The sequence below is a fragment of the Rana temporaria genome, chromosome 4, assembly GCF_905171775.1.
Source record: "Rana temporaria chromosome 4, aRanTem1.1, whole genome shotgun sequence".
NCBI lineage: Eukaryota > Metazoa > Chordata > Amphibia > Anura > Ranidae > Rana > Rana temporaria.
This window is the reverse complement of record NC_053492.1, coordinates 410,498,707-410,516,491: the sequence shown is the minus strand read 5'-3', so window position 1 is coordinate 410,516,491 and position 17,785 is coordinate 410,498,707.

Genomic DNA, 17,785 nt, shown 5'->3' with positions numbered 1-17,785 from the left:
AAAAAGATGAACCAGAGTGGCTCTGCACCACCCATTCCAGAAAGGTAGCGAATGATTCAAAATACCTGCAGGAGAGTGAGCAGCCCATTGGAAGGCATCGATCAAAGAAAAAACAGTCATCAAAAACAAAACCTAAGGAACTGAAAGACAAAGGGTTAATAGGTAACAAACGAAAGGCTGACTGAATGTCGGTCTTAGCAAGAAATGCCCCTTGACCTAGCAAACTAATTTTAACCAATGCATCGTCAAAAGTTGAATACTTCACTGACGACATTTCCTCACTGATTTGATCATTCAGAGAATCCCCTTTTGGCGAAGACAAGTGATGTATCATCCGAAACGATCTTTGTTCTTTTTTAGGAACGATCCCCAAAGGGGATACTCTCAAAATTCTCAAAAGGAGGGTAAGAAAAAAGGGCCAGCAATCCTACCTTCCTGCAGTTCCTTCATTTTTTTTTTTTTCTTTTCCTAACCAACTCAGGAAAGTCTAAGGCGGACTTTAAATTTCTACCTATGTCACAACCTTGACCGTCAAAGGGAGGAAGAACAAAACCGTCCCTAAACCCTTCAAATAGCAGCTGGGCTATCTGCCTGTCTGTGTAAATTTGCAGCCACGGCCGCATTCTTTCCAGGCTCACCGGGGATAGTGCTTTTTGGAAAGGATTAGAAAAAGATTGAGCCATAGCCCGATATCTTTTGATCCCCACTCCAAATTGGGGTGCACTGCTAACTTCTGACGAAACGATTCGTCGTATACAAACCATGCAACCCCCCCCAAAATTCTTGTATGCTTCCAGCACGATGTCCACATGCTGCAGGAGGCCCACACTTTTCTCAGGACATTTCTCACATATAATACTAGAGTATATTAAAAATGCCTGTAACCAATTACTGAAGCTTCTGGATAGCCTGCGCCTATCCTCATCACCTCTCTCATCCTTTTTATCTTTAAAAAAAAAGACTCCTTTGCAGAAGGTAAGAGTGACAGTAAGTCCACAAACTCACCTCTGACAATTTTTTCTTTCATAGCTGCTGTCAAATGGTAGCCTAAAGGGGAGAGCGTGCATGGCAGCGCTTCCCTGGCGCAGGTTTCTGGCACATTATTAGGATTATGATTAAAAAGTGATCAGCGCTACAGTATATGTGAAAAAACACAATAAAAAATAAGTGAATGGCTAAGGAGCCAACACTCAGTGAGCTGTGTAGTAATCAGATGGGCTACAGCAGCAAAAACACCCAAAAAGTGTACCTATCAGATGGGCTACAGCAGCCAAACCATAAGGGTGATTTCCTCAACCGAGAGAATATGAGGAACAGTGTATCAATAAACAATAAATTACTGAAATAATATTGAAATATTTGAATGATAAAAAATATTTTGCAATAAAAAACATTATTAGGAATTTCAACACTATTTACAGTCACCTTTGGTAAGACAGCCGAGGGGGCTACATTACCCCCCATTCCTTGTCCCCCCGTACCTCCTCAGGGCTAGCCCATACTGAAGCTACAGAGCAAGGTACATTCTGACTAGCTGTAGACAGATTAGGCGACATACCCGCAATCAGGGAGGACAAAGAAGCAGTTATTGAGGTTAATAAATGTAATTGAGTCAAATTCTCGTTACCTGGACGTGGTGAAGTCGTCTGGGAACACACCACAGGTATCTGCTGTGCCTGAAGGGATGACTGGGTGTAAGCACCCTGGCCGCCTCCCCTAGCTCCAGCTGTACTTTGCGGCCTGGTGGCGCTGCTGCCGGGACCGGCCGGCAGCCCGGGGTCCTCTGTGCTGCTACCTGCTGCTTGCGACACCTGCCCTGGAACCTGTGGGAGAAAAGAAAAAGATGGTGCAGGCTGTTCTCTAGGGGGAGCACCCGACCCCCTGCCGCATCCCGCGCGCTGTCCTCCGCTCCTCCCAGCCTTCTGTGCCCCCCTTCCCGACGGTGGCAGGCTGCCTGTGGGAGCAGGGGAGAGACGATTCAACCTCCTGCATTTGGTTGGAAGAGGCTCCGGAACATCAAGCAGAGCTGGGATGGTAAAGTCCGCCTCCTCCTCCCTGCCGCCAATAGGAACGACCACCGCTGGAGTGGCAGCTCCCTGGTCCAACGACCATGCAGACGCCGACAAAGGCTCCAATAGGCAGGGAGAGATGAATGGGGAGGAGAGAGTGTGCTGAGGTGATGCCAGGGGGGACACTGCGATGGCCTCAGGGGGAGAGGCAGCAGCAGCTGACCCGGACTGCTCAGCTGAGAAGGATCCCAGCAGACAACGTCGCTCTGTACCTGGGGATAAAGAGAGGCACTGCTGCATCCACGCCTCGCCACCCTCGGCCCCAACACAGGAACAAGTTCACAGGTAGGGATCACCTTGCGTTCTGGCTGCTGCAGCCTGTTGCCCTGTCTTAAATAACCTTCTACCCTTCCAGAAGGTTTCCCTGGGACATGTGACCCGCTCCTAACTATACATTGGGCCCTGGCTAATCCACCTGGGATTTTACCTTTCAGGTGTGCAGGGGAGGGGCCACCCTCCCCGCCCACCAAGGCCAAATTACCTATTAACCCCAGGTGTGGGGGAAGAGGGAGACATAATCTTTCCCTCTGCAACATCCCCATGTGCTCAGGGAGCTTAAAGCAGCTCCCTTCACATTCATTCTTCTTATAAAGTAAAGAATAAGGCCCCGTACACACGATAGAATCCATCCGCAGATAAATCCCAGCAAATGGGTTTCAGCGGATAGATCCTATGGTGTGTACACGCCAGCGGATCTGTTTCCGCGGATATATCTCCCCTGGGATGGATTCCAGCAGATCGAATATTTGCTGACATGCTGAACATATCCATCTGCTGGAGTCCATCCCAAAGGATGGATCCGCTGGTCTGTACAGACTCACCGGATCCATCCGTCCGAAGGGATCCTCCGCATGCGTCGTAATGATTCGACGCATGCGTGGAATTCCTTATATGACAGCGTCGCGCACGTCGCCGCGTCATAATCGCGGCGACGGCGCGACACGTTATCGCCAGAGGATTTCGGCGTGGATTTCAATGCGATGGTGTGTACACTCCATCGCATGAAAATCCGCCGAAATCCTTGAGAGGATTTATCCACGGAAACGGTCCGCAGGACCGTATTCGCGGATAAATTCTATCGTGTGTATGGGGCCTTAGGCGCTATACATGGCGCTATACATGTTCATGTGAAAAAGTGGCACAAAGAAAAACACTGCATCAAACTTAAATATGCAAATAAATAAAAAAATAAGCAAGTCCATAAGTGAATAAGTCCCAACACCAAAACGGAATGATAAAAGATAAAGATAAAACTTCTAGATATTCCACAACAAGTGCTCAGTATGAAGATGGCCACTCACCAGAGCTGTTTGACCCCAAAAAAAAACGCTTTGGGAACACCAGATTGGTTCCGCTAATGGCATAAATCCACTTCAATGGACACTCATGAAGGGGCTAGAATTTAAAAAATGACTCCACAGGAGACACAGGTAAAAGTCTCATAGTATAGTCATTTTTTAATAAAGTAAAAACAGCAGCAATGTAAACATTGTGTGTGAGTCACCTGATTCCCTAGGGGTGGCATGCGTTCCATGTCTCGCTCCGAAGGGCAAAGCCTGATGTGGGGTATCAAATATGGACCCGGAAATGTTGGATCCTGGAGCAGAGGATCCTGGAGCATTCATTTATGGACTTTATGCCTGCATATTTTTTCATTTATGTGCACATTTAAGTTTGATGCAGTGTTTATCTTTGTGCCAGTTTTTCACATGAACACGTAAAGCGCCTTATTCTTTACTTTATAATTCTACACAGTTTAGTGATCTTTTCACTTTAAATGGGGCAGCTGTTGGTTTATATGTTATTGCCCCCACATTTTTTTTGCTATATATTTTCGCATAATTCATCTTATATAAAAGGAAGTGAAAAGGAGAGTAAAGTGGAGGAAAACTTTTGCTATGTTTCCTGTGATCGCACAGTACAAAGAGCTCAGTCCAGATATTACTAATGAGCCTAAAGCAACTATTCACAGCACATGTGATTCTCAGATATGACATGGGTGATGTAAGCTGTTGCAACTGCACCTCAAATTCACACATCAAGAGAAAGGGTTTGAGCTATCATACCCAGGATGTAGAAATAATGGTTTATGCATTACTCCTTTCTGAATCCCACAATAAGCTCCCTTTCGGTTTTCACTTTCTCCTTTCTTCAGGCCATGACCAATCCCTCTTTTCTATCCTTCCCCAGTGGAACACAATCAGCTGCTGCGCTTTTCTCTTATCCTCCCCCCCCATATTAATGCTCAGATCAGGTCTGCCTCCACTCTTTTTTGTCCATGATTAGCAAGTGGAGAGACTTGTGGTGGTAGTCCACAAGGTGCCTGACTTTTTTTGAACCATTAAAAATAAACGCAAATTAAATATTTTATGCAAAGTTTATTGCAAACGGCATACTATTAATTTTGTAACATTGATGACAATATATGATGATATATAATATATATATCTTCTCTTCTCCACTCAGGGTAACGATGAGCTCAGGTGTGTCATGTTAAAAAAAAAAATATATATATATATATATATTATATACGTACAATTAACAAACTTTTAGCTGCCTTCCAAAATATCCTTACCTGTCCATTGAAAGGACACTACAGACCATCTCAACCCTATTAATTAACATCAAAACAAAGCAGGGCAACCAGATAACATTTTGATTTAGCCCATCTACACCTCATAAACTGGGCAATACACATCCTAGTCTGCCTCCTATAGGCGTCATAAAACTGTCAAGTCCAGGCCTACTTAATTGCTAATCTAATTGCTAAAGTTATCTACTGCCCTAGCTAAAAGTAACAGGCTAATCACCCATCATAAATAGCTAAGCTGGAGTAGTTAGAGAATCCACATTTCTGTCAATCTCTGCTTGGAGAATGAAAACTTCAGTGTATTTCATAACTCCTGAGAGAATAACGGTACTGCCAGAATAAGGATATCTTTACCTGTATCAATACATTTGCAGCATTTTAAGCCAAAAGGCCACTATCCTAGGAGGTATCAGAGGTGGATTAGGCCCATCCTGGTTGAAAAAGCCATCTGATAACCATCATATTTGAATTAATTCAAATAGTAATTGCATGCTAGACAATAATATGCAAGTTACCAGAATGCAACCTATAGATATTTCAAGATATTATTATATGTAGAAAACTGTATTTGAGAGTGGGATAGCTGAATGCTTGTAAAAAACTAACATCCCATGGATCACTCCTCGAACCTTCTGAGTGGTTGGATCATTTCTGCCAACATTCTCCTCGGGGTGGTTGCCATGTGGCCTAAGGTGGTTGACCTGAGGGCTAGAGGGCTAGAGCTGCAGAAGCTGCAACCCAGATGTCCTGTAGAGCTGACTAGGAGGGAGACGCATCTAGAAGGATCTGTTCCTGGCCACTGTGAGTACAAATCTCCGTCTAGGTGCCTGTTCTGTGAGGGCCATCCTTTCCGGCTAGTAAAGTCAGTGGAGGGGCGTCAGCCAAAGGGGATACTGGTGAGTGTCCTGAAGAAGAGAGGTGCATTGAGTCTGCTGCCAGAGCAAGCAAAGGATTTATGCCGCGTACACACGATCGTTTTTTCGGCATGAAAATAAACAACGTTTTTAAAAACGTAATTTAAAATCATCATGTGTGGGCTTCACATAATTTTTCATGTTCTGAAAAACAACAAAAAAAAAATCGAACATGCTGCATTTTTTAACGTCGTTTTAAAAAATTACGTTTTTTGGGTTGTAAAAAATTATCGTGTGTGGGCTAAAACGAAGTTTTAAAGCTGCGCATGTTCAGAAGCAAGTTATGAGACGGGAGCGCTCGTTCAGGTAAAACTACCGTTTATAATGGAGTAAGCACACTCATCACGCTGTAACAGACAGAAAAGCGCGAATCATCTTTTACTAACACGGAATCAGCTAAAGCAGCCCAAAGGCGAATATAACTTTCCCTTTAGAGTGCCGTTGTACGTGTTGTACGTCACCGTGCTTTGTTCATCATTTTTTAAAAACGATGGTGTGTGGGCAACGTCGTTTTTAATGATGAAGTTGGAAAAACATCGTTTTTTGGACATGCTGAAAAACGTCGTTTTTTTTTCATGCCGAAAAACGATCATGTGTATGTGGCATCATTCTCCCACACGGCTATAGTGTGACCCAGCAGCGAGTCTGCTATCCAATTCAATTTCATTGGGTCAAGTGAGAGTTGTCCTTGTCTGTGCATAGTTCAAGTTGGAGTATCCCACTAATCCCTTCTCCTATCCAAGTTCTACCAATAAATAGTCTAGGGTTGTCCCGATACCGATACTAGTATCGGCATCGGGACCGATACCAAGCATTTGCCCGAGTACTTGTACTCGGGCAAATGCTCCCGATGCTTTACCCGATACTTGTACTGTCAGGGGTGATCAGTGCGTGGGGAAGTTACAGGCACCAATCACCGCTATATAGTGTATTCCGGCGTGTATATCCCGCTGTGTATTCCTCTGTGTATTTCATCCGTGTATCCCGCCGTGTATTCCTCCGTGTACCCCACCGTGTTTCTCTCCCCTTCCGTGCTCCTCCTCCACCCCCTGGAACTGTCAGGATGGAAAGCGGGGTAGGAGCCGGTAAATCCAGCTCCTTACTGCTCCGAATGGACATTCACATAACTGAAACATCGTAAACTGTGATTACAATGTTTCAATTTATGAATGAAGAGAAGACTCTGTCCTTACTTCATTCATTTTCAGCGCAGCTGATGCTGCTGAGAAAGGGACAGGGGAACATGTGTCCCTAGTCCCTTTCTCTGTCTCAAAGGGGAGATGTCAGAGGTCTGTTAAGTCTGTTAAGACCCCTGATATCTCACCAAAGCCCCCCAACAGGGCTGAAAAAAAAGAAATAAAGAATAAAAAATAAAATAAAAATTATTGTGGAAAATAATAAAAAAATAAAAGAAAAAACACACTGACACGGTCCACCCCCTTAAAAAAAAGAAAGCATGATCCCTCAACAGTGGAAAGATCCCGAGAGCCCAACAATGAAGAATTGTCTCGCTAAAATTAATGATATCTATTATATTGAACCGATTAAGTTTATGGGGGAGGAAGGTGAAGAGTCATTTAAACAGAAATGGCAGGGCTGGGTCAATTATAAGTCATCTCAGAGTTATTTAGCGCAGATGATATAGGGAAAGGCGCCCATTTTAGTAAAAGCGGATATATAAAGAGACTGAGGTTCGGAGAGAAAGGGGTGGGTTCGGGTATGGGTGGGGTGGGGGGTTTTAGCGGACTTGGGCATAGGCACTTTGGTTTTATTACCATGTAAAGTTTTGCACTTTGCCATTCTGAGGCCATACAAGATTAATATGTCTATAGATATTTATTGACATAACAAACAAAGCAAAAAAAAATAAAAAATCTATAAGTAATTTCCTACCATGATGCGAACCAGGATGGAGACAGCGTATGAACGCAAATTGATTATGTCTCCGGTTAGTGTTCTCTGAGTTGGAAAAAAAAAAAAGAAAGCATTATAAATAAAAAAAAAATTGTAAAAAATTTAAAACAAAGTGTTAAAGATAAAAAAAAAACTACTGACACATGTGCTGCTATCACATTAGATTAAAAAAAAGTATCGGTATTCGGTATCGGCGAGTACTTGAAAAAAAAGTATCGGTACTTGTACTCGGTCTTAAAAAAGTGGTATCGGGACAACCCTAATAAATACCAAAGAAACAAATACCCTAGACTGATTATTGGATAACAAGCAGAAGAGTTACGGGGGATAGTGTGAAAATACCCAAGTGTCTGGCTGCAGGATAATCAGAGGTAGGCCTGGGGAAGACTACACTCAGCAACCCCTACAAGGGCAGCACTACATACAAAAAGAAAAATTCCACATTCTATACTTATAATGCAGTCTGATGGCATAATAAATAAAACCCATTCCGTTTGGCTTTAATCTAACTACTGTATGCTATGTAGAAAACAAGTCATATCATTTTATCACAGCAGCCCACAATTTAGGAGGGGAAACTCTTAAAAAAGAAAATAATGATAATGGCATAAGAAAATGAAAAGGCCAACCAGAGACATAAAAGCAAATTACACCAAGTGATTGATTTTTCTTGGTGTCAGGAGTATGACCCAGTTTATTTAGATGCAAGCTAAGAAATATGAGTCCCAACGTGGGTTGTAGGACGAGAAGCCTTAAGCTGAATCTGCCATTCATATCCATCTCTAATAACCTTAATTAAAATATATTGTGAATGCATATCCCTTCATCATCTGTGGCAGATATGATTTGCCATTTAGCTCTTTGTTGATAATCCTGCCTCTAAACCTCTGCTCTATTCCTGTATGGTTCATAAAACAGGCAGATATAAAAGGTATTATATTACATTTATGGCAGCTCTTACTAATTCGCTAGAAATGTCAAGTAGTTACAACTTAATTAATTCCAGCTCATTTATCTATATTAATTACACATTTTAATAACAAAGCATTTTATTAAAGAATCGACTATCTCATAGGAAGAAGTACCATAAAACAGTACAGAAACAGCAAAACATTAGGGATGATAGAGATGAATGTGACTCCATTGGGTCTATTATACAATGATATTAATTCTGTGAACAATGACAGCTTTCTGGGAAAATAAAATGTTACGTGAGTTTGTATTAAATTTAATTAAGCATGATCCATTTAGTATACAAAACATTAGGGATACTGGTCTTAGGTAAAATCAGCTGACATTTCTATTGATTTTACCAGTAGATGCAATTAAAGATTTCACCTGCAACCCCATCTACTGTCAGAATGGGATTTTGCAGTGTTTCCTGCAAATACAATAGATGCCTAGGAGAACCCTTCTGTCCAAAAGTTTGAAATTGGCAGTAAACTCTGTAAAAATAAAATAAAAATGCCCCCCTTCCCCTCTGCAGTGCCATGCCATAATATGCTAGCACGCATTGCATACTAGTACATTATGGCAGACTTACCAGTCTAACTGAACCAGGGCTCAAGTCCTGCAGGAACGCGTGGGAACGGAGTTCCTGCACTTTTTTCACAGCAGGAACGCAGTTCCCTTTGCAGGACTAGAGCAGCCTCTAGCAGCCGAGCTGCCCGAGCCGACCCTTCACTAAGTGGCGATGCCCAGCTCGAGTCACTGGCAGGGACAGGCGAACCTTAGTAATCCTTTATGTTACTGTTCGCTTCCTGTATATGGATTCATCGGGTAGTGTGCGGGTATTCTGTCACTTCCTCGATACCGCAATGTCTCCTTGGAGCTTTTGTCATTGTTCCCAGGAGACATTGTGGAGGCCTGCCGTGAGTTATCGCGGGGTTTAGAAAGAACTTGCGGTTTAGTAATTATGCATATGAGCGTATCATTTTTAATTTTTTTTGGTGGGGGGGTGGATCTTGGGTGGGAGTTCCCACACTTTTTTTCCCAGGACTTGACCCCTGAACTGAACCCTCCAGCGCTGAGCTTCTATTTTAGCCTGGTCGTCCTCCTGGGTTCTGCCTTTTTAAAAGCTTAAATGACCAGGCCACTATGTGCGCATGCGCACAGGAGTCACATCACCACGGCACACAGCAGGTGCCGTAAGTGTGGTCTGAGCTAAGTATGCGCGGTTCAGACCACATTACCGCTGACTGGCAGGGGGGGGAGAGGGGAGTTTATGTTTATCATAAAAGAGACCACTAGGGTTTCTTCTCTTATAAAAAACCTACCTGTCAGTATTTTTTAAAATTTTAGTTTAATACCATTTTAAAGCCGAACTCCATACATTTTAATTATTGCCGACTTTCTTTAGTCAAGCTTGGCACAATGTAATTATTCATATCTTATATTTGGAAGGACACAGGGAATGCTTAAAATAATTATAGCAGCATGCGCTAAATACAATGATAGTCATGATCTTCCAGATCCTGACTGAGCAGTTTCTCCTCTGCAGACTAAACACCAGGGGGCACTCACTTGGCACTGCCACCATTAAGAGAGCACCTTGTATTATTTTAAAGAGGGGAGATAAGCAGTAAGGATGAGCCGAACACCCCCCCCCCCCCTGTTCGGTTCGCACCAGAACCTTCGAACGGACCGAACATTTGCACAAACATTTAGAACCCCATTGAAGTCTATGGGACTCGAACGTTCGAATTCAAAAGTGCTCATTTTAAAGCCCAATATGCAAGTTATTCCCAGAAAACGTCTTTGAGAACCTGGGTCTTGCCCCAGGGAACATGTATCAATGGAAAATAAAGTTTTTAAAAACGGTCGTATTTTCTGGAGCAGCGATTTTAATGATGCTTAAAGTGAAAAAAAAAATGAAAAATCCCTTTAAATATCGTACCTGCTGGGTGTCTATAGTAGTGGCACGTGTTTACAACTGTCCCTGCACAAAATTATATTACTGTAAGAAAAACTGTTTGGTCCCTGCAATATGAATGAAAATCACTGAGAAAAATAGCATGGGTTTCTTTAGGTGCAAACTACATAGCACAAGTGCAGTACACACCAAGTAACTTTAGGCGCAAACTACAGAGCACAAGTGCAGTACTAGTACACACAAAGTAACTTTAGGTGCAAAACTACAGAGCACAAGTGCAGTACTGGTACACACCAAGTAGCTTTAGGTGCAAACTACAGAGCAAAAGTGCAGTACTGGTACACACAAAGTAACTTTAGGTGCAAACTACAGAGCACAAGTGCAGTACTGGTACACACAAAGTAACTTTAGGTGCAAAACTACAGAGCACAAGTGCAGTACTGGTACACACAAAGTAACTTTAGGTGTCAAACTACAGAGCACAAGTGCAGTACTGGTACACACAAAGTAACTTTAGGTTCAAACTACAGAGCACAAGTGCAGTACTTGTACACAAAAAGTAACTTTAGGTGCAAAACTACAGAGCACAAGTGCAGTACTGGTACACACAAAGTAACTTTAGGTGCAAACTACAGAGCACACAGCCAATACACCACGTGAGAATACTGCAGCTAGCACAATCAACTGATAGACAATAAATTAGGATAGGAAGAACTGATCTAGCTAAATTATACAGTGTATAAATATATGTACAACACCTGGGATGTATATATATCCTCTACACACTGTAACTTTAACTAAACTGACTAGCCTGCCTGCTCTATCTATCTATCTATCTAGAAAAAAATACACTGTCTCACTCTCTCTCTCTCTAGGACTGATCTATTCACTAACACCGCCGCAACACACTACACAGGGCCGCCCTGCAGGCAGCTTTTTATAGTGTGGGGCGTGTACTAAATCTCTGAGCCATAATTGGCCAAAGCCACCCTGGCTTTGGCCAATTATGGCTCTCTGTTTTTTGCGCGCTGTGATTGGCCAAGCAAGAGGGTCATAGTGCATGCTTGGCCAATCATCAGCGCGCAATGCCGCAGTGAATTATGGGCTGTGGCGCGTCACTCGAATTTGGCGCGAACGACCCGTTTTGTTCGTATTTCGACGAACGGTCGAACAGACGATGTTCGAGTCAAACATACGTTCGAATCGAACGTGGAGCTCATCCCTAATAAGCAGTGGATTTTGTCATCATTTACCCTTATCCAATAAAAGAACACTTGGGCCCAGATTCTCATACATTTACGTTGCTCCTGGGCAGCGTAACATATGTGATTTACGTTACACCGCCGCAGGTTTACAGGTTTACAGCCTGATTCTCAGAACACTTACCTGTAAACTTGCGGCGGTGTATCGTTAAATCGCTCGGCGCAAGCCGCCCAATTCAAATGGGGCGGGCACCATTTAAATTAGGCGCGCTCCTGCGCCGAGCGTACTGCGCATGCTCCGTCGGGTAAATTACCCGACGTGCATTGCGCTAAACGACGTCGCCCCAATGTCATTTGCTTAGACGTTTACGTAAATGGCGTCCAGCGGCATTCATAGACGTCTTACGCAAACAACGTAATTTTTTTTAAATTCGACGCGGGAACGACGGCCATACTTAACATTGGTTGCCCCTCCTAATAGCAGGGGCAACCTTACGCGTCGCGTACGCTACGGAAACGACGTAAATTCTCAGCGTCGACCGCGTGTATGTTCTGGAATCTCGCGTAATTACCTCATTTGCATAGACGACGGGGAAAACGACGATGCGACACCTAGCGGCGGGAGAAAAATTGCTTTTAAGATCTGACAGTGTAAGAGCCTTACGCCTGTCAGATCTAATGGGTATCTATGCGTAACTGATTCTAAGAATCAGTCGCATAGAAACCCGGGGTCAGATGAGTTACGACGGCGCAAATGGTGTTGCGCCGTCGTAACGCCTTTGAGAATCTGGGCCTTAGTATTTCTCTGGCTTTACCACCAAGAGCTTTTGTATATTATACAGTATATGTCATTACCCATAGTCCCTCAGTCATTTCCATACCCTCTTTTTGAATGATGCCCATAGCTCCCCCCTTATTCTCCCTGATAATTCTAGCAACCTCTGTCTTTTGCCCACAGCATTTTTTTGCTAATGCACCTCAATCATGCTAGCCTCATGTTTCCAACCAGCCATCTTCTGCCCACAGCTTTTTTGTTAATTTTTATGTGCCCCCTTCATACCAATCACCTTTCACCACCCATGTGCTGAACCTTGTCCAACCACTTCATACCAGTCACTGATGTCTACCAATAGCTTGCTTCACTGTTATGTGCCCTCATCATGCCAGTCACCTTTGTCTTCTACCCACAGCTTGCTTCATATTCGTGTACCCTCATTATGTTTCCTTCCCACATCTTGCTTTATCATAAGCCGCTCTAAAACTGAGCCAGAATCCTCCTAATAATTTGTGCCACTGCGCTCCCAATACCTCAGTGTATATAAGTGCCATCATGACCTAACCTTTCATGTGTTACCATTGCTTTTCAAATTCTACATAAACTTACTGAAATACAAAGAATGATAGGGGCAAGGTGTTTGCTGGAATCCTCAACTGATACCAAGTCCTTAGCTCAGTCCAATAACTTAGTTAGGGTAGCTTTCCATGAAACCTGGAGAAAGGGGAGCCTTTCTGAGGAGCTTAGGTCCTACAATTTGTACAATCTATGTATATTTGAGCCCGAAGGTGCACCAAACAAATAGATTTTTACAAGTGACCAAATGGAAAATAAAAGTCATCCAACATGTTACAATGACCCATATAATCCCCCTTTATCAGGGCTTTAGTGCTTGAAGCCTAAGATTAGGCAAAATTAAAATGCAAATCAGCATAAGGGATGGTACTTACATTTAAAAGGGTCATGTTTCAAAAAATTAAAACCAACAGCTACTGTTGCTACTGAAGTTTAACTTTTAACAAACACCAACTCCGGAGTCCAGTGCTACCTGGACTGGAGCTAGTTCTTTGCTGGTGACACCATCTTGAATGTGGGGGTCAGCTGTGACTTCCTGTTGTTTCTCAGTTGGCTCCATATTTCAAATGTGTTAGAACTTGCTGTGCTTCCAGACTGGTCCTGCAGCCTCCTGGGATGTGTGATGTGTCCAGGGAGGCTGTGAGCAGGTGATGAGTGGGCCAAGAATTAGGCAAGAATTGTGGAAGTTGGAGAAAGTACCTGTCAGAATAAGGTACCCACTCCCAGAAAAAAAAAGTAGGGGGGGGGGGGGGGTAATAAGCAGAATATTCTCTTTTAACTGAAGTTTCACTTTAATTTATAGTGGCCCAGATTCAGGTAGATTGGAGCAATATTTGCGTGGGCAAAGAGCAAAGATTTTTCTCTGCGCCCACGCAAATATTTCGATTTGCCCAGCGATTCACGGAGCAGTAGCTCCGTAAATTGCGCGGGCGCTATGCTAATTAGCCCTGCGTAAGGGCGCCTAATGTAAATGATCCCGCCGGGGGCGGGAATCATTTAAATTAGGCGCGCTCCCGCGCCGAGCGAACAGCGCATGCTCCGTCGGGAAACTTTCCCGACGTGCATTGCGGCAAATGACGTCGCAAGGACGTCATTTGCTTCTAAGTGAACGTGAATGGCGTCCAGCGCCATTCACGAATCACTTACGTAAACGACGTGAAATTTAAATTTCACGAGCGGGAAGCGCAGCTATACTTTAGCATTGGCTGCCCCTGCTATTAGCAGGAGCAACCTTGCGCTAAAGTCGCCGTACGGAAACTCCGTACCTTGCGTGCGCAGAGCCCGCGCAACTTTTGTGAATCGGTGGTAGTATGCAATTTGCATACTATACGCCGATCACAATGGCCGCGCCCCCTAGCGGCCAACGCAAGAATGCAGCCTGGGATGTGAAGGCATAAGGAGGCTTATGTCTGTCAGATCCTAGGCTGCAGTCGGTGTAACGAGGTTCCTGAATCAGGAGCACTTGTTACACCGGAGCAAGTAAGCACTTGCGCCGCGCAACCTATGGTTGCGCGGGCGCAAGTGCTTCTTGAATCTGGGCCAGTGTCTTTTGTGCTGGTGCTGGCTTTCATTGTGGAAATCTTCAGTAATTTACAGCCATATTCTTCCGATGCTGTGGGGATTAGCCAAAATTAGAGTGTATTGGAATCCACTTGTGTGTCTTATTGAAGAGTTGGGCTGCCTGTGGATGGTGCCTGACACTGACTTTGGGCTGCAGGAGAACCATTCCCTGGAGAACTCTGTTTTAACGTGTTCTTAAGTTATCCAGACAGGACTGGTCACTAATTGCTTTTGACTTCTTATGCATAAGTTAGTCCTATGGGACACAGGGAGACGGACTCTCTGGGGTGATCATTGTCATGATAATAGGATTAACTCTACTGTCTAAGGTAACCTTTTGGCTGAGATAATGGGAGTAGTCCTTATATGATGGTTTTCTGTATAAATTCAGTGTGTGTTTCCAAAATAAAGCAATTCTTATTATAGTTCAGTCCAAGACTGGTGTTGTCTGTTCCTTGGGGTTACTATAGCCAGATCCATTGGTCTCGTGTTCCAGGACTTGGGAAGCAGCTTCTTGGCAGAAATACCCAACAGCGTATCCAGATTCCGTCACAGTGCCAAGTCGGCAAATTACCAAACAGTCTGGACAGACAGGATTTAAGGAGGTGTGTCAATGCATAAAGCTGAATTTGAAACAGAACATATATGAAATCCAAAATTTTAGGGACAAGAGATAAGGGAGAATCCTGCAATTCGGACAGCTGTCCTGATGACATGTAAAAGCGTTCACTAAAAGTGGAACTAAATCATCTTGTCCTACAGCCAATGAAGCTGCCATCCTAGCCTCTGTTTGATATGCAATTACCATTGTGCATTGCCATGTGATAAGCTATGACACTAGTTATCTGATAGCTTGACAAATCTGTTTTGGAAATTGGTGGATCTAGTTCCGTTTTATAGTGATTTCATCCTACTTCCTGTTGTGTCTCTAAGGCCCCATACACACGATAGGATTTATCCAAGGATACGGTCCGCCGGACCGTATCCGCGGATAAATCCTCTGCGGATTTTAATTCGATGGAGTGTACACACCATCGAATTGAAATCCGCGCCAAATTCCCATCGCGGTGACGTGTCGCGCCGTCGCCGCGATGATGACGCGCCGACGTGCGCGACGCTGTCATATAAGGATATCCACGCATGCGTCGAATCATTACGACACATGCGAGGGATGGGTTCGGACGGATCGATCCGGTGAGTCTGTACAGACCACCGGATCGATCCGCTGGTGCCAATTCCAGCGGATAGATTTGTAGATGTCTACAAATTTTTATCTGCTGGAATTCGGAAATATCCGCAGATAAATATCCGCTGGAACGTACACACCAGGGGATCTATCCGCTGAAACCGATCCGCTGAGATTTTTCAGCGGATGGATCCTCTCGTGTGTATGGGGCCTGAGACAGGAAGTGAAGGAAATCTTCTAAGTAGACACAGACAGCATATTACAAACAGGAAGCCTGGGTCTTAAAGCAGGCCTTCACACAAAAATCAACTTGCAGGCAGGCTTTTTTTGTTTGCTTCTGCCCCCCCCCCTGCAGTTCAGTGTTGTTGTTCGGTGGACTGTTCCTGATGTGACAGCTATGGGATGGCGTGCGGTCCACCCGGATAGCCTGGGTCCCCATATCATGCATATTGGACGGTACCTATCGTCCGGCAAGATCGCACCTCCGATTTACAGGGAAAGGGCTATGGAGGTAAGATTTGGCTCAATTTTTTTGGGGTGACTCATATCGACATTAATTCCAGTATAAGATTGGCTCACCATTGGGGGGGCTTACACCCACACCAATCCCAGTGCAATATATACCCATAAAGCTTTGATGGTAGATGGTAGTTATTTATTTATTTATTCATAGATCGATCTGTTTATTTTTTGATTAATTTTGATTCACTGGGCGGAGCTGGCTCACGCAGCTGGGCGTGACCTATCTGGGGAAGTGTCACCTGGGGCGTGGATACATGGATACATATAGGGGCAACTAGGAGGGACGAGCCATTGACCATCTAGGCTCTGAGGAAAAGGGTACACCAGCAATTTTGGGGTACCATCTGATCCCCTCAACATCAGGTCCTGTCTGCAGGTGTCAAAGGACGCAGTCTGACTAACTGACAAGCCTTTTTAAATGCTTTTTTGTGAGTATAAATTTTGATTTTATGCTTTTATTAAAATATTTTACCAGTGGTAATGCACAAGGTCGGTGCGCCCTTCTTCTTCTTTCTTTTCTTTCCTGATGTGAAAGGCCCATAGACCAGTTAAGAATGTGAGGATGTCAGGAACAGTCCACTGCTGGACGTAGGGAAGCGCCGTTTTCCCTCAGCATCTAAGGATTGGGTATAGACTCTGTGTTCACCCCTAGACAAAACGATCAGTTAACCCATGCAAAGCACAGCCCCACTGCATGGGGGGGGGGGGGGGGGGGGGGAATGTGACCGGAGTTGTGCTTTAAGATGGCGGAGCAAGATTCAGCGTGTGGCAGTGCAGTGGTAGATTACAGCAGAGCAGTTTTGGATTCAGTTAGTCTGGACTGGAGTCTGTGCAGTTAGCAGACATCCCAATGTGAAAAAACTAATTTCAGGGAGGTGGCAAAGAAATGTCATACAACTAGAGGATGATCAAATGAAATTGAATCAGTATACACAGGTTTACTGCTTCTGAGAGATATTAAAGGAACACTCTAACCACCATGACCACTTCAGTGATTTGAAGTGGTCATGGTGGTAGAACTCAGCATGTGCAGTGTTTCTGCTTGAATCAGGTAGGTGGGCTGAGAGAGGGGACGACTGACAGAGCGATGGGGGACTGAGAGAAAGAGGGGCTCAGAGAGAGGGTGGTGGTTAGAGAGGGGGGCTGAGAGAGAGAGAGAGAGAGCTGAGAGAGGGGGGCTCAGAGAGAGGGGCTGGGAGAGAGGGAAGTTGACAGAGAGGGGGGCTTAGAGATAGGTTGGCTAAGCGAGAGAGAGAGGGGGGCTTAGAGGGTGGGGGGCTTAAAGGGTGGTTGAGAGAAAGGGGGCTGAGAGAAAGAGGGCCTCAGAGAGAGGGTGGTGGACAGAGAGGGGGGCTCAGAGAGAGGGGCTGGGAGAGAGGGAGGTTGACAGAGAGGGGGGCTGAGAGAGAGATGGGGGCCTGATAGAGAGGGGGGCTTATAGAGGGTGGTTGAGAGAGAGAGGGGGGTCAGAGAGAGGGGTGCTGACAGAGAGGGGGGGTGAGAGAGAAACCCCTAGTCCTGTCCCTAACCGCAGTCCCTCCTCTGCCCCTATTATCCCAGTCTGTATCTGCAGGTAGGTCTGTGTCAGCGTATAATGCAGGAGGG